Source organism: Heptranchias perlo, chromosome 2, assembly GCF_035084215.1.
Source record: "Heptranchias perlo isolate sHepPer1 chromosome 2, sHepPer1.hap1, whole genome shotgun sequence".
NCBI classification, from domain to species: domain Eukaryota; kingdom Metazoa; phylum Chordata; class Chondrichthyes; order Hexanchiformes; family Hexanchidae; genus Heptranchias; species Heptranchias perlo.
Genome location: NC_090326.1, coordinates 134286043 through 134312031, shown reverse-complemented (window position 1 = coordinate 134312031; position 25989 = coordinate 134286043). Strand labels below are relative to the sequence as shown.

The following is a 25989-nucleotide window of genomic DNA, read 5'->3' as shown; positions in this document are numbered from 1 at the left end:
ACACCGACAAAAAAAAACACTGATCAAAGACAGGCTTTTTAAAGGGACAGTACACTTAAACAACAAAACCTTTCTTTTTCGGGTCTCTGTCTTTTAAACATTTGTCTAGTCACTTAATTCTATCCATTTTTTTTTACAGTACTGTCTCCATAAAGCAATTAGTTCTTTGGCTGAGGTACCTCTGTTATTTTCCAAATTAATTCCTGAGCCTTTTTTCGGCATCTAAGTTTTATCAATAGTTCCTGTTTATATCCAATCACCAGGAACTTAAACCCTGACTACCCTCAGTGATATTAACCACTGACCTACCGCTTACACGTTATTCCCTCAGTGATATTCGACCACTGACCTCTTCCTGCTATTTCTGTGTATTCGCCAGACTGACCTGAATCTTGTAAGGACGCACACGAGTGTTAGCGATTGGACGAGCTGTCGTCAGACTGACGGATTGGAGGAAAACCGACATAGTAAATTAAGACTACTTACATCGGGGCGCCATTTCCTTCCTCCGTGTCTGAGACAATCCGCCTCTTACTCCGCGAACTCTCGGTGAACAACCGTTAAGATCCCACCTCTGACACCAAATGACGATCCGGATTCTTTCCCCTCAGTCTGGTTCAGTAATAACTGAAGTCGAATACATTTTAAAGTCCAACACATCTTTAATAGCAGGAGGGCCAGGCCACTTGTATCAATCTCAGTTACTAACTAATTAACCCTTTCTAACCATTTTGCATTCTGCTTCTTTGCCACGTAGACATTTTAATATTTTACCGTAAACTGACCACGTAGGGATTCTCATTGTCTCATTCCTTCAGATTTTAATTATTGTTGGACATTTAAAAAAAATTTGAGAACATTTTTAATTTTTTTAATTTTTCTTTCTGAATCTTACTTCAGTCTTTCTTACCCTCTCATTATTTTGCTTTCTGTACCTGATTTGACATTGAATTCACTATTCCAGCTTACACTTCCTGATTCAGTCTCTGCACGGCTTGTTAACAATGCTTCAATCTGATTGGTTTAGGGGATACACAGTTGTGTGCCCTGTTCACACAGGTCCCAGACGCCCTGTGGAGGGCGCCGTGCTTTTTGGCTCTCTAATTTAGAGGAAGTTGCCATGCAAAAGCTCATAGACTTGTACGTGGTCATAGACTTTCTAACGAGCGGTGCAGTTCGTTTACCGCTCATTGAAAATTCCCATCCTATAGGTTTTTAAGCTTGCTTTAAAACTTACACATGATCCTGGACGCACAATATTTAGAAAATTGTTCTTCAGTGTCTGCAATTCTATTATTACAAAGAGCTTGGAGGGTAAATTTTCATCTTCCCTGTGCCTGGTGAATTGTTGTTCCCCAGGTGCAAGGGGTGAAATCCGTTTCATTGGGTCTCCACCCCCATCATGCTGTCCTAGGATTTCCTCTGGTCTCCCCACACCGAGAGTAGGTGCAGGCTCAGCATTTGTAGCATAATGAGTTGGAAGGGATAATTCCTTGCCTTCTGCCTCGTTTTCCTGAAGTTCAACTCGTTGGGTGCTCCAGCATCGGGGCACGTATGAAAAGCTGGCATATTTCTGTGCCCTGGTTGGCCGGGTTACCGGGGCTGGTCTGAAGGTATCAGTCAGGTAAGACATTTTTATTTTACCACACCTGTCAGATGCCCACTTGGAGAAGAAAGTGTCCCCTTCAATGTGGGCCAGTGCAAAAAAAAAAGTAACTTTCACAGCCCATGTTCAGTTTCCATTGAATTCACAAGAATGATTTTTAGCATGAGTTTTAAAGCCAATTATTATATTCTAAAATTAAAATGGCAATTATTTGAATGTTAAGTGATACCTTTAAATAGATACTGTGCACCAACCTTCAATTTATTGAAATGTTGGAACTATTGAAACATTATGATGCTCACCATGCGTGTGTATTCATCAGTGAACGAACAAGAACATAAAATGAGGCTGCTCAATCCTTGCACAGGCTGTGTGCAATCAATTGTATCATGAATGGTAATCAATCCATTTCATCTCTTGGGAGAAAGTTTGGTGTAAAAATGTGTCCAATCACCAAAGATGATCGAGCAAAACTCTGGTATATTTATCTATCCTCTCATTTTCAATGTTGAGTTCCAGGCCACTGCCCCCTGGATATGTAATTCTTCCCGACCACACTCGTAGAGGACTTAATGTCTTGTAGAGTGTTTGATCATCTCAGTCTTTATGTATCCACATAACTTCCAATCACATTTGAAGCTAGCTATTTGTCTGGATCATTTTTGAAAGAATTAATTAACTCTGCTGTAGCCTGTTCCACATGAGTGATGGGGCAGAGGGGAAGTTTCTCTATTCTCACTTGATGCATGTTAATTTGTGTTCGCTGGTTCTTTGCTTGCAGCGTAATGCCCCATGTACTTCACCATATTGCCTGCGACTGTAAGATTTCATCTGAGGCAATTCTGTAAAGTAAATGTTGTAGTCGATTAGGTTTGAGATGCAAATTGCATTACGGAAGGAGGATTCTGTAAATGTCTTTTGTCCAAGATTATGTTTAAATTTTTAATCCGAGTTCAAAAAACATTTAATATTTCCAAGTTTTAATACACATAAAGTGGCATACTAAGAAAGACCGAATGAATGAAGTTACACTTATTTAGCATCCTTGTTTTCAAATCCTTCCACGGTCTCCCCCTCCCAATCTTGGTAATCACCTACAGCCCTCCTAGATCTCTGCGCTTCTCCAATTCTGGCCTCTTGCGCATACCAGATTTTCATTGCTCCACCATTGACGGCCATGCCTTCGGCTGCCTGGGCCCTCAGCTCTGGAATTCCCTCCCTAAACCTCACTGCCTCTCTACCTCACTCTCCTCCTTGAAGACACTCCTTAAAATCTACCTTTTTGACCAAGCTTTTGGTCACCTGTCCTAATATCTTATGTGACTCAGTATCAAATTTTGGTTGATAACTCCCCTGTGAAGTGATGTTTTACGATGCTAAAAATGCTATATAAATGCAAGTTGTTGTTGTTCACAGCCATAGAGTATCCTAAAGTGTGAATTACTTTTTAAATATAATCAATAGCAAAAGTAAGGAAGTTATGCTAAACCTCTATAAAATCACTGGTTAGGCCTCAGCTGGAGTATTGTGTTCAATTCTGGGCACCACATTTTAGGAAGGAGGACATGGCCTTCGAAAGGATGCAGAAGGGATTTACTAGAATGGTCCCAGGGATGAGGGACTTCCGTTATGTGGAGCAACTGGAGAATCTGGGGTTGTTCTCCTTCGAGCAGAGAAGATTAAGAGGCGATTTGATCGAGGTATTCAAAATCATGAACGGTTTTGATAGAGTTTTTTTTTATTCGTTCACGGGATGTGGGCGTCGCTGGCAAGGCCGGCATTTATTGCCCATCCCTAATTGCCCTTGAGAAGGTGGTGGTGAGCCGCCGCCTTGAACCGCTGCAGTCCGTGTGGTGACGGTTCTCCCACAGTGCTGTTAGGAAGGGAGTTCCAGGATTTTGACCCAGCGACAATGAAGGAACGGCGATATATTTCCAAGTCGGGATGGTGTGTGACTTGGAGGGGAACGTGCAGGTGGTGTTGTTCCCATGCGCCTGTTGCCCTTGTCCTTCTAGGTGGTAGAGGTCGCGGGTTTGGGAGGTGCTGTCGAAGAAGCCTTGGCGAGTTGCTGCAGTGCATCCTGTGGATGGTGCACACTGCAGCCACAGTGCGCCGGTGGTGAAGGGAGTGAATGTTTAGGGTGGTGGATGGGGTGCCAATCAAGCGGGCTGCTTTATCTTGGATGGTGTCGAGCTTCTTGAGTGTTGTTGGAGCTGCACTCATCCAGGCAAGTAAATAAGGAGAAACTGTTTCCAGTGGCAGAAGGGTTGGTAACCAGAGGACACAGATTTACAGTGATCGGCAAAAGAACCAGAGGCAACATAAGGAAACATTTTTTTATGAAGCGAGTTGTAATGACCTGGAAATTACTGCCTGAAAGGATGGTGGGAGCAGATTCAATAGTAACTTTCAAAAGAGAATTGGATAAATACTTGAAGGGAAAAAATTTGCGGGAATCCCCCCCCCCCCCCAGCGGCTGGGTATAAAGGAGCAGCAGAGAGGAAGCACGGGAATCCACCCCCCACCGTCCCCCTCCCCACACAGTGGCCGGGTATGAAGGAGCAGCATGAAGGAAGCACGGGAATTATAACTTACTATTACTTTAATAAAATTAATAACTGAAACTAGTTAAACTAATTAGCTAATAAAACTAAAATTATCGATTGAATAAAAACTTTAACTAATTAAATATATAAAACAAGGTTAGATAGGGATGGCAGGGCAGGTGGTGTGTTGCAACTACAGCATGTGGGAGTTGGTGGAGACCAGTGAGATCCCGGGTAATCACATCTGCAGTAAGTGTCTGCGACTCGAGGAACTTCGGATCGGAGTTGTTGAGCTGGAGTCAGAGCTGCAGACATTGCAATGCACCAGGGAGGGGGAGAGTTACCTGGACACTTTGATCCAGGAGGCAGTCACACCCTTAAGATTAGGTAATAGTTTAGATTTGGTCTGTGGTCAGGGACAGGAGGATGTGACTGCGTGGCAGGAAGGAATGGGGTCCCAGGTTGCAGTGATGGAGGAGCTTAAGCCTTTGACCTTGTCGAACAGGTACGAGGTATTTGCGACCTGTGTGGATGAGAACAAAGACGGCAGGAAGGACGGGCAATTTGACCACAGCACTGTGGTATAGGAGACCATTCAAATGGGGAGAGTAAAAAGAAATGTGGTAGAGGATAGCATGGTTAGGGGGATAGATACTGTTCTCTGCAGCGGCGACCAGAAGGCTGTGTTGCATGCCGAGTGCCAGGGTTAAGGATATCTCCTCACGGCTGGAGAAGCACTTGGAGCATGAGGGGGAGGTTCCAGTTGTTGTAGTCCACGCAGGAACCAACGACATAGGTAGAACTTGGAATGAGGTTCTGCTAAAGGAGTTTGAGGAGCTAGGGTCAAAATTAATAAGCACAACCTCAAAGGTGGTAATCTCTGGCTTACTACCTGAGCCACAAGCAAATTGGCATAGGGTCAAACAGTTAAATGCATGTCTGAAAGAGTGGTGTAGGAGACAGGCGTTTCGATTCATGGGGCACTGCCACTCGCACTGGGGAAAGAGGGAGCTGGTCCGTTGGGCTCCACTTAAACCGGGCCAGGACCAGTGTCCTAGCGAATTGAATAACTCGGGCGGTAGATTGGGCTTTAAACTAAAAAATGGGGTATTGGCGGGGGGGGTGGGGTGGGGGGAGGGTTCAGGTAAGGGTAAATTTCTAAATCTAAAGAGAAAAGTCAAGGCCATAGCACAGTATAACAATTTGGGTAAAGATAAGCAGAGTGTGTCAGGAAGGGACAGGGAATTTAATGGTAATAGTGCATCAGTGAATAAGGTCAAATCAGGGAAAAGTAGTAAGAAGTCAAAATTAAAGCTGCTTTATTTGAATGCACGAAGCATTCGTAACTAGATAGACAAACTAATGGCACAAATCGAGATAAATGGGTTCAGTAGCCATTACTGAGACGTAGTTACAAGGTAACCAAGGTACAGAACTAAATATTCCAGGGTACTTGAGTTTTCAATAAGATAGACAAAATGGAAAAGGTGGGGTGTAGCCCTGATAATAAAGGATGACATACAGACAGTAGTGAGAAAGGATCTTTGGCTTACAAGATCAGGAAGTCGAATCAGTATAGGTGGAGATAAGAAATAACAAGGGGCAGAAAACACTGGTGGGAGCAGTTTATCGGCCCCCTAACGGTAGTTAAACTGTTGGACAGAGTATTAATCAAGAAATAAGAGGCGCTTGTCACAAGGGTAATGCAATAACCATGGGGGACTTCAATCTTCATATAAACTGGGCAAATCAAATTGGCAAAAGTAGTTTGGAGGACGAGTTCATGAAATGCATTTGACAGTTTCCTAGAACAATACATCACGGAACCAACCAGGCAACAGGTTATTTTAGATCTTGTCTTGTGTAATGAGATAGGGTTAATTAGTAACTCATCGTAAGGGATCCTCTGGGGAAGAGTGATCATCATATGATAGAATTTCACATTGAGTTTGAGAGTGACGTACTTAAGTCCGAAATGAGAGCCAATTACATAAGTATGAGGGGCAAGTTGGCTAAGGTAAATTGGGAATATTTAAAAGATATGAGCAATGATGAACATTTAAAGAAATATTTCATAATTCTCAATGAATATACATTCCATTGAGGAATAAAAACTCCACTGGAAAAGTGATCCACCGGTGGCTAACTAAAGAAGTTAAGGATAGTATTAGATTAAAAGAAGAGGCTGTTATAATGTTGCCTGGAAAAGTAGTAAGCCTGAGGATTGGGAGAATTTTAGAAACCAGCAAAGGATGACCAAACATTTGTTAGAGGGAGAAAATAGAAAATGAGAGTAAACTGGCAAGAAACATGAAAACAGATTGTTAGAGTACAAGTATGTGAAAAGGAAGAGAGTAGTGAAAGTAAACTTGGGTTGGGTCCCTTAGAGGCAGAGACAGGAGAAATTATAATGGGGAATAAGGAAATGACAGAGACGTTAAACAAATATTTTGTATTTGTCTTCACAGTGGAAGACACAAAAATCATAACCAGAAATAGTGGGGAACCAGGGTCTAATGAAAGTGAGGAACTTAAAGTAATTAATATTAGTAAAGAAAACGTACAAGAGAAATTAATGGGACGAAAAGCCAACAAATCCCCTGGACCTGATGGCCTACATCCAAAGGTTCTAAAAGAGGTGGCTGCAGAGATAGTGGATGCATTGGTTGTGATCTTCCAAAATTCCCTAGATTCTGGAACAGTCCCAGGAGATTGGAAGGTTACAAATGTAACACCGCTATTCAAGAAAGGAGGGAGAGAGAAAACAGGGAACTACAGACCAGTTAGCCTGACATCAGTTGTTGGGAAAATGCTGGAATCCATTGTTAAGGACATGGTAATGGGGTCCTTAGAAAATCATAATATGATTCGGCAGAGTCAACATGGTTTTATGAAAGTGAGTTATAGTCCAGCAATTTTATTTTAAATTCACAAGCTTTCGGAGATTTTCTCCTTCCTCAGGCAAATAAAATTGCTGGACTATAACTTGGTGTTGTAAAATTGTTTACAATTGTCAACCCCAGTCCATCACCGGCATCTCCACATTATGAAAGTGAAATCATGTTTGACAAGTATAGTAGAGTTTTTTGAGGAGTAGAGTAGATAAGGGGGAAACCAGTGGATGTAGTATATTTGGATTTTCAAAAGGCATTTGATAAGGTGCCACACAAAAGGTTGTTGCACAAGATAAGGGCTCATGGTGTTGGAGGTAATCTATTAGCATGGTGGAGGATTGGTTAATGGACAGAAAACAGAGAATAGGAATAAACTGGTCATTTTCCGGTTGGCAGGCTGTTACCGTGGGGTGCCGCAAGGATCAGTGCTTGGGCCTCAGCGATTTGCAATCTATATTAATGACTTTGACGAAGGGACTGAGTGTAATGTATCCAAGTTTTCTGACGATACAAAGCTAGGTGGAAAAGTAAGGAGGACACAGAGTCTCCAAAGGGATATGGACAGATTAAGTGAGAGAGCAAGAAGGTGGGAGATGGAGTATAATGTGGGGAAATGAGGTTATTCACTTTGGTAGGAAGAATAGAAAAACAGGATATTTTTTTAAAAGGTGAGAGACTAAGAAATGTTGGTGTTCAGAGGGATTTGGGTGTCCTTGTACACAAATCACAGAAAGTTAACATGCTGGTATAGCAAGCAATTAGGAAGTCAAATAGTCCGTTGACCTTTATTGCAAGGGGGTTGGAGTACAAGAGTAAGGAAGTCTTGCTGCAATTGTACAAGGCTTTGGTGAGACCACACCTGGAATACTGTGCACAGTTTTGGTGTCCTCACCGAAGGAAGGATATACTTGCCTTAGAGGCAGTGCAACAAAGGTTCACTGGATTGATTCCTGGATTGAGAGGGTTGTTAGATGAGGAGAGATTGCGTAGAATGGGCCTACACTCTCGAGTTTAGAAGAATGAGAGGAGATCTCATTAAAACATATGAGATTCTGAAAGGGCTAGACAGGGTAGATTCTGAGGCTGTTTCCCCTAACTGGAGAGTCTAGAACTTGGGGTTGGCCGTTTAGGACTGAGATGAGATATTTCTTCACTCAGACGGTTGTGAGTCTTTGGAGTTCTCTATCTCAGAGGGCTGTGGATGCTGAGTCATTGAGTATATTCAAGGCTGAGAGAGAGAGGTCTTTGGACTCTAAGGGAATCAAGGGATATGGGGATCGGGCGGGCAAGTGGAGTTGAGTTTGAAAATCAGCCATGATCTTATTGAATGGTGGAGCATGTTGGAGGGGCCGTATGGCCTACTCATATTTCTTATGTTCTTACAGAGTTATGGGGAAAGAGCAGGGGTATGGGACGAAATGGGTAGCTCTTTCAAAGAGCAAGCAAAGGCACAATGGAACGAATGGCAACCTCCTGTGCTGTACCTACTATGATGCATTACCTCTGACAATGTTGCACTTCTTCAATAATGCAATTAAGAGTCAGCTGAGCTTATGTGCTCAAGTCCTGGAGTGGAGCTTGAACCCATATTCTTCTGACTCAGCCAAAGTGTTACTACCCATGCCAATACTGTTGGGGGTTTGTGAGGGGTTTACCTTTGGTGCATCTCACTGTTGGGTTGTCAGTGTTAGCAAAAAGACACTGCTGCCAATGGCTGCACTCCCCATCTTGGGTTGGGGTTACATCATCACTGGTATGTTTGGATTTCCATAGGCTCTTTATTCTGTAACTAAACTGCTTATTTATTGCCATGATCTCAGTAGCTACTATATATATATATATATTTTTAAAAAGTGACCTTGTGGTGTAATACCATGATGCCACAAATTAACTTTGGACTAAGTGCATATGCATAAGATTAGTATTTGTGACTTTTATACAACAAATCTGGTGCATACTGGGTTGTATTTTAGAGTCCAACACTGTAGCAAATGAGGCTGATTCAACAGCAATGAAGCCAGTTTGTACAGAATATTAGAACCAGTTTGATATAAATGGAGTGAAAGTTAAGTTGTTTGCTTGTATCTTCATGCTCGCTACAAGTCTCTCTGTCTGGCCTCTAAACATGTAGAAACTTTTGTCAAATAAGTGTTTGTGCTACTCATTAAATGCTTTCAATCCACTGTTGTGCTTGTGGTTAGCAGCCTGTAAAACCAGTCAAGCATATTCAGTTTCAGTGATGCCCATAGGATAGAAATGGTTCTCCTCAGATCCACGAGGCAATTTAGTGTAACCTCCAATAGCTCAGATGACAGATTGGATTAATGTAAGGGGAAAAGAAATGAAGTAACTGTTTCTGACCGTCACTACCTTGCTGATCCACCACAGATTTGCTTCGGATGGTGGTAAGGATTAAGGAATTGTCAAATGACTTAGCTCATTATTTATTTTGTCAGAAATGCAGAAGCTGAGTACAGTTTCAATTTATAATATGTCTTTATCAATGTGTATTAAATTTTTAGAACCATGTCTGTCAAGATTGTTTTTACAGGGGAGGAGGAATTATGACTAAAAAGTTCTTGCAGCTGTTTGATTAATGGGTTCACACTGGAATTTGAATCCTGTTTATAATGTTACACTACTCGACAATTCACTCCTTACTTTTTTTTTGTAAGAGCTATTGAGATCAGGGAAATTAATAAGCAGAGTAGCTGCATCTCAAGAGCAACTTGGAACTTTAGTCTTAGTTTGATTTGGGTTCTGGGGAAGAGAAAGCGACATGCGCAGCCAGAAAGACTGATTCCCATTCTCAGCTGATCAATCAGAACAAAAGCCGTCATATTTAAATCTCTTCTGATGGATTAACCAAGCAGAACCATTGCCAAATGTTTGTGGTCAACAACATGAAAGATGCAAGTGCTGGAGAACAGGACAATTTCCTATTTCAGGCACAAAGTGTCATCAGCTAGCATTCACGGGTCAGATATACAGAGCTCCGACTGCCGCAATAATATGTCTTGACCCCAACCTCAGCAGAGTATCTTCAGTATAACATCATGAATTTTTCCATTTCCCACGCTGGCTATCCTTACAGTCGCTGAGTGAGACTGTCAATTAATGCTCAGTTTTGGCTTATTTTATGCTGTTGACCTCTGCTTGACAGGAATTGTGTTAAGACTTGGACGCTTGCAGTCAGTTGTGGCAGGAGAACTTGTTCTGTTGGTTTGGGCTGTACCATTCAGTCACTTAAGAGAGACTTTAACAATATTTATGGAAGATTCTTCAGGTTGGGCTGTGGGCCTTGTGCTGAATTTTAACTCAGTGGAAAGCAGAAGGAGGTCAGAATCTCGAGGCTACAAGTCCACTGCAACATTCCAGAAAGCGAAATAGTAGAGTCAAAGCCACCTCAAGACAGGATCCAGTGTTTTTAAAAGCACCAAGTAAAGTAATTTGATATAAAAGTGATGGGAAGCTCTCCTATTTATCAAGAATGATCATTCTTGTTATAAATTGTTTAATTCTGTACTATTATTCTTATAATTTTAAATATATAACCATTTGTTACAAAAGCTTTTTTCCCCAAATCTAGTCTGGATTTTATGTAGTTGTATTTCAGAATAACTTGTATTTCTCAAACAAAGCACAAAATGCAGTTATGTTGCACATTCTAGAATTTGTTAACTTGGTATCAGTTAGCTCTGTTAGCACTTAACAAGTAGCTGGTTTTGATTTGAACAGTATCATTTGATACATCAAGAATAAGGTTGCACAATGTTGAAAGGTTTGCATCATTCCTGTGTTTGCACCAGAAACCAGGTTTAACCCAGAGCATGTCTTTTTTTGATATTTGGGTTCCTGATGCCTAGGCAATAACTTATTTTGCTGAAAAACAGTTATTTAGCTGTTTTCATATTGAATCAACCAGTTGTAGCAACCGATGTTGTCTAACTTTATAAAACCTAAATGTGACTCGTTCTGTCAGCATGCTTTCTTAAACCATTGTGAACTTTTATATTACATTTGCATTAAAAATGCTAACTTGTCCACTAAATATGAAAATGTTTTAAATTACCTTCTGCAAATGTAATTCTAAATCATAATATTTACCTTAATAATGCATACTGTGAGTAGCATTGTCTACAGTATATCGTAAAATAAGTCTTGGTTTGTGCTTCTCTGTGCACAGCAGGTGAAAAGGTGATTCACTTTCCATCAAACATGACTGAAAAAATTATGAATTGTGCATTTGTACTATGGAACTGCCTGGAATGCATTAACATTGACAGTATTGTGTATAGTCTATGAATCTTGCCAGCATTCGCATTAAATTTTGCTCCTAACTTTGTAAAAAAATTGGCCAAGTTAGATTATTTTCTGTCGAATGCAAGGCAGCTTGGAATCAGTAAACACTTAAAAAACCATGTCAGCTTTATTTTGTCTAAGGAAATGCATCTAGAAAAAAATTGACTTCTGCTCCAAACAGTTTATGGTAATATTACCACACATTTATTTATCAGTCATCATGGTGGTCAAGAAATGTGGAAATGACTGTTCCAGTGTATTGTCTGCAAACTAATATACCTACTGTAATGGAATATCATAATTAGACTTAAGGCCTATAAAAGCCAGTTGTAGAGGGCAAATCTCATTAGAACCAGGTGGACTAACATCACTTTCATTTTTTGCGGGTGCTAAACATGATTTTCCACTGTCCTACATTGTTCACATTTTTTTGCCAAGGATTGGAAGAATTGCATTAAATAGTGCCTTTCACAACCTCAGGATATCCTGGAGCACTTCACAGCCAATGAGGTACTTTTAAAATGTGGTCACCATTGTAATATAGGCAAACACAGCAGCGTCCCACAAACAGTAATGAGATAAATGATTGGATCACCTGTTTTATTGATATTAGTTGAGACATAAATGTTGGTCAGGACACTGGGAGAATGCCTTCTGCTTTTCTTTGAGTAGTGCCATGGGATCCTTTACATCCCTAAGAAGGCAGATGGCCTAAGTTTAACACCTCATCCGTAAAACAGCACCTCAGACAGTGCAGCACTTGCTCAGTACAACACTGAAGTGTCAGCATATGGGCATGTTCTGAATTATTTTAATTTTTATATATTTATGTTAGAAACCTTATTAGTACAAGGCTCCCAGCCTACTCATGAAACAATACAGTGCCTGAAAGGATCTTCAAAGAAAGATATGGAGCAATTTAATTTATTGTTCTTCTTTCTGGCTGTTTCCTTTTAAAGCTGTTTCCTGACTGCTGATTATTGATAGTTTTTGTACCTGCTTGCCCATAGGTCGATTTGCAATGTTCAGTTGTGATTTCATACTGTTTTTGTGCCAATCAGCTGCATGTGTGGCACAATTTGTAGGTGTGACATGAATCAGACAGGTGACGGTGTAATACTTTTGAGTGTGGCAGACACACACACGTACCAAAGCGTTTTACAGCCAATGAAGTACTTTTGAAGCGTAGTCACTGCATAACCTCCTTCATTTTAAAGTTTTCAAATGTTAACATTTGATAGCAAAATTTGTAACAAAATATTTGCATTTACATAAGCACTGTATCATACTGAAAAGCGCTTCACACAATTAATTACTTTCTGATGTAATTGTTACGTAGGCAAGATGGATTATGTGGCTTGTAAGAAAATAGTTATTTTATTTGTGGACGTGACCAGAAAAGACTGTTAGTCATTTGTTACAAGGTCAGTTCCAAATATTGTTTAAATGTGGTATCATCTACACCATATTGCCAGAAATACTGTTGACAACTGCACAACTATCAGGCTAAAATCATGTAAACTAGAATTTACTACAGAATTAAAAGATTTTAAAAACCACAATACATTTCCAGGCAAAGTTATTTCATGATAAAACTGAAACTGCAAAAATGACCAGATTATACAACTAGGGTTGTATTTCCTGGAATTAGAAGTTTAAGGGGTGATTTGATCGAAGTTTTCAAGATATTATGGGGAACTGATAGGGTAGATAGAGAGAAGCTATTTCTGCTGGTTGGGGGGTCGAGGAGTGGGGACATAGCCTAAAAATTAGAGCCAGGAGTGAAGTTAGGAAACACTAGCAAAGGGTCTTAGAAGTTTGGAACTCTTCCACAAATGGAAATTGTTGCTCGCTCAATTGTTAATTTTAAACCTGAGATTGATAGATTTTTGTTAACCAAAGATATTAAGGGATTTGGGGCTTGGGAAGGCATATGGAGTTAAGTCACAGATCAGCCGTGATTTCATTGAATGGCGGAACAGGCTCAAGGGGCTAAATGGGCGACTCCTGTTCCTGTGTTCCTATTACAAGAAATTTCAAACTTCAATCTATGTCATTCTGTTCAATCACTCCTTCACCTCTGGCGTTGATGCCCTTGTCCCCAGTAAAATCTTTGCTCTCCCACCCTGGTCATTTTACCTGGTATGGCCCCCATCTTTGCTCTTAAGTCCAAGGGGCGCAGACTTGAGTGAACATGGTGTACAACTGGTTTAACAGTTTATTGCCAGATCTGGCTGCCTAACATCAAGCATTATCAGGCCCTGCTTTCCTCTGCCAAAACTGCTCACTACTCCAGGATCATCCTGGAAAGCAAAGGTAGCTCCCACCTTTTATTCTCCACTACCAACCATCTCCTTAAACCCCTTTCCCCTGCCCCCTCCACCCTCTCTTCCAACAACAAGTGTGAGAAGCTCACAGACGTCTTTGTCACTAAGATTGAGACCATCCGTTCAGCTGCATTTATAGAATTATCGAAAGGTTACAGCACAGAAGGAGGCCATTTGGCCCATTGAGTCCATGCCGGCTCTATGCAAGAGCAATCCAGCTAGTCCCACTCCCTCGCCCTATCCCTGTAGCCCTGCAAATTGTTGCCTTTCAAGTACTTATCCAGTTCCCTTTTGAAACCTATGATTGAATCTGCCTCCACCACCCCCTCAGGCAGTGCATTCCAGATCCTAACCACTCATTGCGTTAAAAAAAAGTTTTTCCTCATGTCACCTTTGGTTGTTTTCCCAATCAACTTAAACCTACGTCCTCTGATTCTTGACCCTTCCGTCAGTTGGAACAGTTTTTCTTTATTCTGTCTAGACCCTTCATGATTTTAAAAACCTCTATCAAATCTCCTCTCAACCTTCTCTGTTCCAAGGAGAACAACCCCAGCTTCTCCAGTCTATCCACGTAACTAAAGTCTCTCATCGCTGGAATCATTCTAGAATCATTCTGCACCCTCTCCACAGCTTTCACATCTTTCCAAAAGTGCGGTGCCCAGAACTGGACACAATACTCCAGTTGTGACCGAACCAGTGTTTTATAAAGGCTCATCATGACTTCCTTGCTTTTGTACTCTATGGGGGTGATTTTAGGAGGCGAGTGCGTGGGGGTGGGGGGGGGCTCCGAAAATCACGTAAATCCCATTCAGGTTCGGAAGCCGGCTCCAACCCGCTGACTTCCGAGTTTCCCAGGGACCCACCTGTGTGCATGCGGGCGACCCGAAACCAGAAGTCCCGCCGGCTTGACAGTTAAGGAGCCAAATGTGCCTCATTGAGGTACTTAAGGCATTTTACCTGTGACAGATTAAGTAGTTAGAAATATTTTTAACTTACCTGGGCGACTTGCCCACCGCTTCTGATTCACGGCAGGCGTTAAATTTCATCTTCCACGTGTCCACCCATTCCACCTGTCTGTCTATATCCTCTTGAAGTCTATCACTATCCTCCTCACTGTTTACTACCCTTCCAAGTTTTGTGTCATCTGCAAATTTTGAAATTGTGCCCTGTACACCCAAGTCCAAGTCATTAATATATATCAAGAAAAGCAGTGGTCCTAGTACTGACCCCTGGGAACACCACTGTACACCTCCCTCCAGTCTCTGCTTCCTGTTACTTAGCCAATTTTGTATCCATGCTGCTACTGCCTCCTTTATTTCATGGGCTTCAATCTTGACAAGCCTATTATGCGGCACATTATCAAACGCCTTTTGAAAGTCCCTTCTCCACCACATCAACTGCATTTCCCTCATCGACCCTCTCTGTTACCTCATCAAAAAACTCTATCAAGTTAGTTAAACACGATTTGCCTTTAACAAATCCATGCTGGCTTTCCCTAATCAATCCATACTTGTCCAAGTGACTGCTAATTCTGTCCCGGATTATTATTTTTAAAAGTTTACCCACCACTGAGGTTAAACTGACTGGCCTGTAGTTGCCTATACTTACACCATCTTTTGCACAATGGTGGAACATTTGCAATTCTCCAGTCCTCTGGCAACACCCCTGTATCTAAGGATGTTTGGAGGATTATGGCCAGAAACGTCACAATTTCCATCCTTCCTTCCCTCAGCAACCTAGGATGCATCCCATCCGGACCAGGTGACTTATCGACTTTAAGTACACCTAGCCTTTCTAGTACTTCCTCTTTATCAATTATTAGCCCATCTGGTATCTCAACTGTATCTTCCTTTTCTGAGACTCTGGCTGCACCTTCTTCCTTTGTAAAGACAGATGCAAAGTACTTATTTGGTATCTCGGCCATGCCCCCTGCTTCCATGAGTAGATCTCCTTTTTGGTCCCTGATCGGCCCCACCCCTCCTCTTTCTACCTGTTTACTGTTTACATGCCTGTAGAAGACTTTTGGATTTCCTTTTATGTTTGCCGCCAGTCTATTCTCATACTCTCTCTTTGCCCCTCTTATTTCCTTTTTCACTTCCCCTCTGAACTTTCTATATTCAGCCTGGTTCTCACTTGTGTTATCAACCTAACATCTGTCATATGCCCCTTTTTTCTGCTTCATCTTACTCTCTATCTCTTTTGTCATTCATGGAGCTCTGGCTTTAATTGTCCTACCTTTCTCCCTTGTGGGAATGTACCGAGACGGTACCTGAACCATCTCCTCCGTAAAGGCCGGCCATTGTTCAATTACAATTTTGCCTACCAATCTTTTATTCCAATTTACCTGGGCCAGATCAGTTCTCATCCCTCCTCCAATTGAGTATTTTTACTTTAGAGTGGTCCTTGTCCTTTTCCATAGCTATTCCAAACCTTATGATACTATGATTGCTGTTCCCTAAATGTTCCCCCACTGTCACTTGCTCCACTTGGCCCGCCTCATTCCCCAGAACCAAGTCCAACAATACCTCCTTCCTCGTTAGGCCGGAAATGTACTGGTCAAGAAAGTTCTCCTAAACACACTTCAAAAATTCCTTCCACTCTTTGCCCCTTATATTATTACTATCCCAGTCTATATTAGGATAGTTGAAGTCCCCTGTTATCACTACTTTATAGCTTTTGCTCCTCTCTGTAATTTCCCTGCGGATTTGCTCCTCTATATCCTTCCCAGTAGTTGGTGGCCTTTAGAATACACCCAGTTGTGGAATGGCACCTCTATAGTTCCTTAACTCTAACCAAATAGATTCTGTCCTTGACCCCTCCAGGACATCCTCTCTCTCCAGTACTGCAGTATTCCCCTTAATCAATACTGCACCCCCCCTCCTTTCTTCCCTTCCCTATCTTTCCTGAACACCTTGTATCCAGGAATATTTAGTACCCAATCCTGCCCTTTTTTGAGCCTGGTCTTCAGTGTCGCCATGACATCATATTCCTATGTGGCTAATTGCGCCTGCAGCTCTCCAACCTTGTTTAACACGCTTTGTGCGTTTATACAGACATGCACTGTAAACCTATCTTAGACTTTCTTGTACTCTCTTGGTCTGGCCCCATCTACTACCATACTATTTCCTTGCTCTCGTGCTATCTTTCTCTCCCCATCCTTTGTGCACCTTGTTTCTCCTTTCCAATGCTACATCCTGGTGCCCATCCCCCTGCCAAATTAGTTGGCGCCCCCCACCACCAACAGCACTAACAAACCTCCACGCAAGGACATTGGTCCCAGCTCCGTTGAGGTGCAACCCTGGTCAGGCCTGCATAGGTCCCATCTCCCTCAGAACCGGTCCCAATGCCCCAAGAATCTAAAGCCCTCCTTCCTGCACCTCATATCTCCACACACAAATTATTTGCTGCATTCCCCCCCACTGCCCTAGCCCTGAACTCTCATCTTTCTCTCGTTTTTCTCACCCCTCATCCCCTTTCCAATGTCATCTTGCCCATGAGTCCCATCTCCTGTTCTCTTGACGCTATTCCCACTAAACTGCTGAGCACTCAACTTCCCTTTCTGTGACCCCGTTCTGGCTAATTAATACTGTAAATGATACTGTCTCCTCCCTTTCATCATCTGCCGTCATCACTTCCTCTTCAGAAAACCCACCCTTGACCCATCTGTCCTTGCAAACTACCAACCATCTGCTTACCTCCCTTGTCTCTCCAAAGTCCTTGAACGTGTTGTCGCCTTCCAAATCTACGCCCATCTTTCCCGCAACTCCATATTTGAACTGCTCATCACGTTTGCGCTCCTGCCACAGCACTGAAATGGCCCTAATTAAAGTCACAAATCACGTACTCTATGACTGGTGCACTATCCAACCTCATCCTTCTCGACCTGTCTGCAGCCTTTGACACGGTCGATCACACCATCCACACCCAACGCGCCTCCTCTGTTGTCCAGCTGAGTAGGACTGCCCTCGCCTGGTTCCACTCTTACATATCCAGTCGTAGCCAGAGAATTGCCTGCAATAGTTTCTCTTCCCACTCCAGCATCATTACCTCTGGAGTCCCCTAAGGATCTATCCTTGGCCCCAATCAAGAGATTTGGGGATTGGGCGGGAAAGTGGAGATGAGGTCGAAGATCACCCATGATCTTAATGAATGGCGCAGCAGGCTCGAGGGACCGTATGGCCTGCTCCTGCTCCTATTTCTTGTCTTTCTTGTGTTTCTTATGCCCCCTCCTATTTCTCATCTACATGCTGCCTCTGGGCGACAGCACCCAAAGACATGACATGTGGTTCCACACGTACGCTGACGATACCCAGCTCTGCCTCACCACCACCTCCCTCGACTGCTCCCCTGCCTCTATTATCAGACTGCTTTTCCAATATCCAGTCCTGGATGAGCCGCAATTTCCTCCAATTAAATATCGGGAAGACCGAAGCCATTGTCTTCAGCCCCACGACAAACTCTGTTCTCTTGCCACCGATTCCAACCCCACCCTGGCCATTGTCTGAGGCTGAACTAGACTGTTTGCAGCCTTGCCATCCTACTTGACGCTGAGCTTCCAACTCTATATCCTCTCCATAACAAAGATTCCCTACTTCCATTTCTGTACTATCATTCACCTTCGCCCCTGCCTCAGCCCATCTGCAGCTGAAACCCTCTTCCATGCTTCTGTTATCTCCAGAGTCGATTATTCCAATACTCTCCTGGCTGGCCTCTCATCTTCCACCCTCCATAAATTTCAGCTCCTCCAAGGCTCTTATGCCCGTATCCTAACCTGCACCAAGTTCCGCTGCCCATCACCCCTGTGCTCGCTGACCTACATTGGCTCCTGGTCCACAAATGCCTTGATTTTAAAATTCTCGTCCTTGTGTTCAAATTCCTCCATGGCTTCGCCCCTCCCTTTTTAAACATCAAAACTAGAGTTGGCCATTCAGCCCCTCGAGCCTGTTCCGCCATTCAGTTAAATCGTGGCTGATCTGTACCTCAACTCCAAGCTTTTTGAGGGAGAGAGTTCCAGATTTCCATTACCCTTTGTGTGAAGTAGTACTTCCTGATATCACCCCTGAATGGCCAATCTCTAATTTTAGGGTTATGACCTCTTGTTTTCGACCCCCCCCACCCCAACCAGAGGAAATAGTTTCTCTCTCTACCCTGTCAAATCCTTTAATAATCTTAAACACCTCAATAAATCACCACTTAATCTTCTATACTCAAGGGAATACAAGCCTGGCCATTGCACTCTATACTCATAATTTAACCCTTTTAGCCACGGTACGTTCTGGTGAATCTGCGCTGCACCCCCACGAAGGCCAATATATCCTTCCTGAAGTGCGGTGCTCAGCACTGATCGCATTACGCCAGATGGGGTTTAACCAGAGCTTTTATTCAACTGTGGCATAACTTCCAGCCCTTTATAGGAGAGGAGAGTGGGAAGAGAGTCCGAGAGGTGAACGCAGTGTAAATCTAAGGCAAGTCATGGCAGCAGAGCTCGCACCTGTGATATGCTCCTCCTGCATTATGTGTGAAGCCATGGACACTACAGGTGTCCCTGGCGACCATGTGTGCAGGAAGTGTGTCCAGCTACTGGCTAACTGCATTTCGGCGCTGGAGCTGCGGGTGGATTCACTGTGGAGCATCCGCGATGCTGAGATTATCGTGGATAGCATGTTCAGTGAGGTGGTCACACCAAAGGTAAAGATTATGCAGGCAGAAAGGAAATGGGTGACCGCCAGGTAGGGTAAAAGTACTAGGCAGGTAGAGCAGGAGTCCCCTGGGGCCATCTCCCTCTTCAAAGCGGTATATCTGTTTGATACTGTTGGGGGAGATGGCTTATCAGGGGAAAGCAGCAAGAGCCACGATCGTGGCACCACGGGTGGCTCTGCTGCACAGGAGGGGAGGAATAAAAGTGGCAGGGCTATACTGATAGGGGATTCAATTGCAAGGGGAACAGACAGGCGTTTCTGTGGCCGCAAACGTGACTCCGGGATGCTATGTTGCCTCCTTGGTGCGAGGGTCAAGGATGTCACGGAGCGGCTGGAGGGGGATGGTGAACAGCCAGTAGTCGTGGTCCACATTGGTACCAATGACATAGGTTCAAAAAAAAGGGATGAGGTCCTGCAAGGTGAATTTAAGGAGTTAGGAGATAAATTAAAAAGCAGGACCTCAAAGGTAGTGATCTCAGGATTACTACCTGTGCCATGTGCTAGTGAGTATAGGAACAGAAGAATAGACCAGATGAATGCTTGGCTCCAGGGATGGTGTAGGAGGGAGGGATTTAGATTCCTGGGACATTGGGATCCGAGCAGGACCGGGACCGATGTCTTCGCGGGGGTGTTTGCTAGTGCTGTTGGGGAAGGTTTAAACTAGAATGGCAGGGGGATGGGAACCTGAGCAGGGAGACAGAGGAGGGGGAAACAAGGATAGAAACAAAAGACAGAAAGGGAAGAAGCAATAATGGTAGGCAGGGAAAACAGGGGTGAAAAACAAATGGGCCAGAGTGCAAAATAAAACTCAGGTGACTAGCAATCTTAAAAAGACAAGTCTAAACGCATTGTGTCTAAATGCGCAGAACATTCGCAATAAGGTAGATGAATTAACAGCGCAGATAGATATTAACAGTCATGATATAGTTGCGATTATGGAGACATGGCTGCAGGGTGACCAAGGATGGGAACTGAACATCCAGGGGTATTCAATATTTAGGAAGGACAGGCAAAAAGGAAAGGATGTGGGTAGCGTTGTTGGTTAAGGAGGAAATCAATGCAATTGTGAGGAAGGATATTGGCTCGGAAAATCACGATGTGGAATCTGTATGGGTGGAACTAAGAAACACCAAGGGGCAGAAAACGTTGGTGGGGCTGATCGATAGGCCCCCAAACAGTAGTGGAGATGTAAGGGAGGGCATTAAAAAGGAAATTAGAGATGCATGCAAGGGTACAACTATAATCATGGGTGACTTTAATCTGCATATAGATTGGTCAAACCAAATTAGCAATAATACTGTGGGGGAGGAATTTCTGGAGTGTGTACGTGATGACTTTCTAGACCAATACGTTGAGGAACCAACTAGAGAACAGGCGATCCTAGACTGGGTATTGTGCAATGAGAAAGGATTAATTAACAATCTTGTTGTGCGGGGTCCCTTAGGGAAGAGCGACCATAACATGATAGAATTCCTCATTAAGATGGAGAGTGAAGTAGTTGAATCTGAAACTAGGGTCCTGAATCTAAATACAGGAAATTATGAAAGTATGAGGTGCGCGTTGGCTATGATAGATTGGGGAACTTTACTAAAAGGGATGACTGTGGATTGGCAATGGCTAATATTTAAAGAACATGTGCAGGAATTACAACAATTATTCATTCCTGTCTGGCACAAAAATAAAACAGGAAAGGCGGCTCAACCGTGGCTTACAAAAGAAATTAGGGATAGTATTAGATCCAAAGAGGAGACATATAAAATTGCCAGAAAAAGCAGCAAGCCTGAGGATTCGGAGCAGTTTAGAATTCAGCAAAGGAGGACAAAGAGATTGATTAAGAGGGGAAAAATAGAGTATGAGAGTAAACTAGCAGGGAACATAAAAACTGACTGTAAAAGCTTCTATAAATATGTCAAGAGAAAAAGATTAGTGAAGACAAATGTAGGTCCCTTACAGTCAGATATGGGGGAAATTATAATGCGGAACAAAGAAACGGCAGAACAATTAAACACATACTTTTGGTTCTGCCTTCACAAAGGAGGACACAAATAACCTGCCAGAAACATTAGGGAACTAAGGGTCTAGTGAGAGGGAGGAACTGAAGGAAACCAGTATTAGTAAAAAAAAAATAGTGTAAGGGAAATTAATGGGGCGAAAGGCTGACAAATCCCCAGGGCCTGATAATCTACATCCCAGAGTACTAAAGGAAGTGGCCCCGGAAATAGTGGATGCATTGGTGATCATCTTCCAAAACTCTATAGACTCGAACAGTTCCTACAGATTGGAGGGTGGCAAATGTAACCCCACTATTTAAAAAAGGAGAGAGAGGGAAAACAGGGAATTACAGACCAGTAAGCCTAACATCAGTAATGGGGAAAATGCTAGAGTCTATTTTAAAAGATGTGTTAACAGAACACTTGGAAGGCATTAACGGGTTTGGACAAAGTCAGCATGGGTTTATGAAAGGGAAATCATGCTTAACAAATCTACTGGAGTTTTTTGAGGATGTAACTAGTAGAATAGATAGGGGAGAACCAGTGGATGTGGTGTATTTGGATTTTCAGAAGGCTTTTGATAAGGTCCCACACAAGAGGTTAGTGTGCAAAATTAAAGCACATGGGATTGGGGGGAATATACTGGCATGGATTGAGAATTGGTTGACAGACAGGAAAAAAAGTATAGGAATAAACGGGTCTTTTTCCGGGTGGCAGGCAGTGACTAGTGAGGTACCACAGGGATCAGTGCTTGGGCCCAAGCTATTCACAATATATATCAATGATTTGGATGAGGGAACATTTCCAAGTTTGTAGACGACACAAAGCTGGGGTAGAATGTGAGCTTTGGGGCAGATGCAAAGAGGCTCCAATGTGATTTAGACAAGTTGGGTGAGTGGGCAAGAACATGGCAGATGCAGTATAACGTGGATAAATGTGAGGTTATCCACTTTGGTTGTAAAAACAGAAAGGCAGATTATCTGAATGGTGATAGATTGGGAAAAGGGGAGGTGCAACGAGACCTAGGTGTCCTTGTACACCAGTTGCTGAAAGCGAGCATTCAGGTGCAGCAAGCAGTTAAGAAGGCAAATGGTATGTTTGAGTACAAGAGCAGGGATGTCTTACTGCAGTTCTGCAGGGCCTTGGTGAGACCACATCTGGAGTATTGTGTGCAGTTTTGGTTTCCTTATCTGAGGAAGGATGTCCTTGCCATGAAGGGAGTGCAACAAAGGTTTACCATACTGATTCCTGGGATGGCAGGACTGACGTATGAGGAGAGATTGGGTCAACTTGGCCTCTCTTCACTAGAGTTTAGAAGAATGAGAGGTGATCTCATTGAAACATATAAAATTCTAACAGGACTAGACAGACTAGATGCAGGGAGGATGTTCCCGATGGCTGGGGAGTCCAGAACCAGGGGTCACAGTCTCAGGATACAGGATATGCCATTTAGAACCGAGATGAGGAGAAATCTCTTCACTCAGAGGGTGGTGAACCTGTGGAATTCTCGACCACAGAAGGCAGTGGAGGCCAAGTCATTAAATATATTCAAGAAGGAGATAGATATATTTCTTAATGCTAAAGGGATCAAGGGATATGGGGAAGAAGCGGGAACAGGGTATTGAGTTGGATGATCAGCCATGATCATTTTGAATGGCGGAGCAGGTCCGAAGGGCTGAATGCCCTACTCTTGCTCCTATTTTCTATGTTTCTATGCTATATTCCAGCCGCCTTCAGATAAAGGCTAACACTCTATTAGCCTTTTAAATTATTTTTTGTAACTATCCACTAGCTTTTAGTGATTTCTGTACATATACCCTTAAACCCCTCTGCTCCTCCTCAGTTCCTAGCTTCTTACCATTTGGAACCTCCAACAGCCCTACAACCCTTCGAGAAGTTGCGTTCATCCAGTTGTTGCCTTTTGTGCATCCCCGGCTTCCTTCACTGCCATTTGCGGCCATGCCTTCAGCCGTCTAGGTCCAAAGCTCTGGAATTCCATCTCAACCTCACTGCCTCTTCACCTCTCCCTCCTTTAAGATGCTCCTTAAAACCTACCTCTTTGACCAAACTTTTAGTCATCCCTCCTAATATATCCTTCTTTGACTTGATGTCCATTTTTGTCTGAAGCTCCTGTGAAGCTCTTTGAAATGTCTTGCTATGTTAAAGGTGCTATATAAATGCAAGTTGTTGTAAATTCAAATCTGTCATGAAACATTCAGCTATAAGGCTTCATTACACCTCACAATGATGAATACTTGATGCATTTTTATTTACTTTGTGACACTTTTTCCAAAAGAGCAATTGCAATATATTATTCATTTTCGGGATATGGGCGTCGCTGGCAAGGCTGGCTGAAATCGAGTGGCTTCGTCGGCCACTTCAGAGAACAGTTAAAAGTCAACCATGTTGATGTGGGACTGGAGTCACATATAGGCCAGACCGGGTAAGGATGGCAGGTTTCCTTCCGTAAAGGACATTAGTGAACCAGTTGGATTTTTATGATAATCCAATGGCTACAAAGCCACATTTTTTTTATTGATACAACCTTTTCTTTATTGATACAACCTTTTCATTGCCACATTTTTAAAAAAACTGAATTCAAATTCTCAAACTGCTATGATGGGATTTGAACTCCAGTTCTCCGGATTATTAGTTGTGTAACAATACTACTACACTACCATAATCAGTATAATTATCAAATTTTGTTTTAAATTTGCATCATCAAAGTCACCACCTGTAAGCATATATTATGAAAATTAGCACCCAAAAGATAAAAGTGCACCAGATATGCCAAAATAGTTCAGAAAGTAGTAAATATTAGACACAATATGACCCTTCTTTAACATCTGAAATGGTACCTTTATCAAGTAAATAGGACTGGAAAGACTTGATGAACATTTTATTTAACACGTTTTTGCATGAGCTTTAAGAGCAGAAATGAGCTTTTGTTTTTCAGCTATCTGAGCCAAAAGTTATTAATTTGTTGGGAAAACTAAGAGTGTTCGTTTTTCTTTTTAAAACTGTTTAGAAAAATATAAGATGTACTTCCTCAGGAAATGCTCCATTCTTGCAGCTTTAGGTTTAAATGGTGTTTGGCCCTCCTGTTTGTTGATCAAACTGAAGTTTCTCATTGACAGTTAATATTGATAATTGACATTTTCAACTAACTTTTCTTGAGTCATTAATTGGGTTAAAAAGGAAACATTTGTTGTCTGTGGAAGAAGTGGGTTTGATGTGCCATTTTTTCCTTCACTATTTTTACATTTATTCTTTCCTTTCCCATTACTGTTCATTTGTCTTTTTGCAGCATTGTTAGTCAGGGGATTCAAATTAGGATGATTGCTAACACTGTGTATCCAAACTCAAGCTCTTTAAATGGGTGTGCGACACAATAAATATGATTACCAGATTGCAAAGTTTTTCTTGTATCTCATTTCGCTTGGTGTCTTGCATTTGTGAGAGACCAGTCTTCTCTTTTCTCTAGAAAAGAGAAGACTGAAGGGTGACCTGATAGAGGTCTTCAAGATTATGAAAGGGTTTGATCGGGTAAATGTCGAAGATGTTTCCACTTGCGGGGGAGACCAGAACTAGGGGCCATAAATATGAGAGTGTCTCTAATAAATCCAATAGGGAATTCAGGAGAAACTTCTTTACCCAGAGAGTGGTTAAGGTGAGTAGATAGATGCATTTAAGGGGAAGCTAGATAAACACATGAGGGAGAAAGGAATTGAAGGATATGCTGATAGGGTTAGATGAAGTTGGGAGGGAGGAGGCTCTTGTGGAGCATGAACACTGGCATAGACCTGTTGGGCTGAATGGCCTGTTTCTGTGTTGTACGTTGTATGTAATTATTGGCTCAGAATGGCTTTTAAATTGTCTGTACAGGCAAAGAAAGAACTTTCACATCCTCAGGATGTCCCAAAGCATTTCACAGCCAACTAATTACTTTTGAAGTTTAGAGATTGTTATGCAAACAAACACAACAACCAATTTGTGCACTGCAAGGCCCCTCAAACAGTAATGTAATAAATGACAAGATTATCTGATTTTGGTTGAGGGACAAATGTTAGCTAGTCACATCAGGCTGTGTTGTGTATGTCTTTTAGGTTGAAATTTATGTTGACCATTCTTCTAGAGTTCTGTCATTAACCCCTTCTGTATTTGTGCTGATTCTGAGGTGTTTTTTCTTGCCATTTTCATCCCTGCTCCTCTTTGCCGAAGGAGTTGACTGCTTACTGGAATGCAGTGTTGGACATTAGTTACCCCAGTGAGGGTGGGCAGGCTATTTGATTGCAGCGGCATCACAACAGAGTCCATTCCTTTCCTTGTTTGCCATCCACACGCATGCACTTCCAGCAGGGGTTGTTAGAGAGTGATCAGGAGAGGGGGCCATGGCTGATGTTCTTTTCCTTAACCCAGGAGTATTGATACAATTGTTGAAGCACCCCAGCTGAGATCAGCTAACTCAGCACAGACTGGGGATTGAACCTGGGACCTTTGTTATCTGCATGCCTCAGGTATTTGCTGAATAAACTTATTGTTCAATTATGGGAGCTAATTTAAGGGCATTAAAGTAACTGTTAGTCAGTTTAATAAAATTTTTCCAAAGTCGGTGATGACAAAA

General features: G+C 42.5%; 1 protein-coding gene across 7 annotated transcripts in view; it reads left to right on the top strand.

Moving 5' to 3' along the window:
- mpp7a (MAGUK p55 scaffold protein 7a) overlaps nucleotides 1-25989 on the top strand; it is a 417410-nt gene that overhangs the window by 307732 nt on the left and 83689 nt on the right. The window lies entirely within an intron of this gene.